This window comes from Mercenaria mercenaria, chromosome 11 (assembly GCF_021730395.1).
Source record: "Mercenaria mercenaria strain notata chromosome 11, MADL_Memer_1, whole genome shotgun sequence".
Classification (NCBI taxonomy): domain Eukaryota; kingdom Metazoa; phylum Mollusca; class Bivalvia; order Venerida; family Veneridae; genus Mercenaria; species Mercenaria mercenaria.
Window position 1 is genome coordinate 53150571 of NC_069371.1, and position 2455 is coordinate 53153025.

A 2455-nucleotide genomic window follows, 5' to 3' on the forward strand; every position below is an offset into this window, starting at 1 on the left:
GACCCAGTGAGGCTGGTAATTGATCTAGAAAAAGAAAAAATAAGTTTCAAATCTATATGCCTTTTAGTAATAGCTGTATGTACTTGCACGCAAAACTTTAACCAGAGTTTTCTAAGTCCAAAAGGGGGGATAATTTGGCCAAAAAGAAGGTCAGAGTTATGGGACTTGGTGCTATCAACTAGTTTTATAACCCCAAAGACACATGTGAAGTTTCAATTCAATATCTGCATTAGGTTTGGAGATAGTAACTTGCATGTAAAACTTTAACCAGAATTTTCTTAGTCCAAAAGGGGGCATAATTTGCTCAAAATACATGTCAGAGTTATAGAACTTGACCCAGTGAGATTTGTAATTGACCTAGAAAAAGAAAAAATAAGTTTCAAAGCTATATGCCTTTAAATGATAGCTGTATGTACTTGCATGCAAAAGCTTAAACAAGGTGTGATGCTGATGCCAAGGCCAGGGTGAGTAGAATAGCTAGTCTATTCTTTGAATAGTCGAGCTAAAAATCACTTCTTGGTTTTGTTTACATGACTGACCAATCAAAATGGACAAACATTACCTTATTCCCAGGTGTATGATTAGAAAGTTCCCTGTACTTTTTGAATTGGTGGTCTCTAACCTGGTGGTATTTCTCTGCCATTCCTTCCACTGTCATCTAATGTTAAATGTCATTAGTTCCCTAGCACCAGTTTTAATATTTCAGTCATGACAAAAAGTGACATACTGGCAGATACCCATACTTTACATGTTATAAAATCATTCCTTTATTTGATCATGTACCGGTACCAATGTAAGATAAATTTTAAAACTTAATTGTAGTCAGGAATTTAATTCCCCCCAACCTACTAGCTTGGAACACAAGAATTAATAACGATACAACTTAAACATGTAAGATAGTGATATTTATGTTAGACAGATGACACCAGTACTACATCCCTTCACCTTTAATGTGGGTAAACAAGGGGGTTAATCATATTAATTATACAGAATTATGGTATTTGTTTTCTTCATTTCCACTCTTTTCCATCTACCATTGTATCAATTTAGATTAAACTCCCACAGATTTTATGTGTAAATGTTTTGGAAGGAACTAAGAAACAGAACCAAGTGTAACTAGAAGATACTTTTGTAAAAAAGCACGTCTCCCCCAATGCATAGTCATATATGCAAGAAGTCAATAGGGGATATGGGCGAAAGTCAAAGAGACACTGATGGTTGGCTGCAATAGGGATCACCTACTTGGCATGTCCAGTCATCCCGCTAAATTTCAACATTCTAGGCTCTTTGTAACCTTGACCTTTAATACACTGACCTCAAAATCAATAGTGGTCATCTACTATGTATGTCCAATCATCCTATGAAGTTTCAACATTCTGGGTCAAGTGGTTCTCCAGTTACTGACCGGAAACAGTTTTCCATGTTCAGGCCCCTGTGACCTTGACCTTTACTAGAGTGACCCCAAAATCAGTAGGGGCCATCTACTTTGCATGACCAATCATCCTATGAAGTTTCAACATTCTGGGTCAAGTGAATCTCCAGTTATTGATCGGAAATGGTTTTCAATGTTCAGGCCCCTGTGACCTTGACCTTTTTCTACTCTGCATGACCAATCATCCTATGAAGTTTCAACATTCTGGGTCAAGTGGTTCTCAAATTACTGACCAGAAACAGTTTTCAATGTTCAGGCCCCTGTGACCTTGACCTTTATTAGAGCGACCCCAAAATCAGCAGGGGCCATCTACTTTGCATGACCAATCATCCTATGAAGTTTCAACATTCTGGGTCATGTGAATCTCCAGTTATTGATCGGAAATTGTTTTCAATGTTCAGGCCCCTGTGACCTTGACCGTTAACAATGACCCCAAAATTAATAGGGGTCATCTACTCTGCAAGACCAATCATCCTATAAAGTTTCAACATTCTGGGTCAAGTGGTTCTCAAGTTATTGATCAGATATGGTTTTCAATGTTCAGGCTCCTGTGACCTTGACCTTTAACAGAGTGGCATCAAAATCAATAGGGGTAATCTACTCTGCATGGCCAATCATATGAAGTTTCAACATTCTGGGTCAAGTGGTTCTCAAGTTATTGATCAGAAATGGTTTTCAATGTTCAGGCTCCTGTGACCTTGACCTTTGACGCAGTGACCCCAAAAACAATAGGGGTCGTTTACTCCAGCAGCCCTACCATCCTATGAAGTTTGAAGGTTCCAGGTCAAATGGTTGTCCAGTTATTGATCGGAAATGAAGTGTGACATACAGACGGACGGACGGATGGACAGGGCAAAAACAATATGTCTCCCCCAGTGGGGTGGGGGGGGAGACATAATTATCAACTGGTGAGGTATAATTCATTATACACTGTTATAGGTATAATCAACTTTCACATACTTTTTCTACCCTAAGAATAGCTTCATTTACTTTATCAATAAATCATTCATAAACAAGCAACAC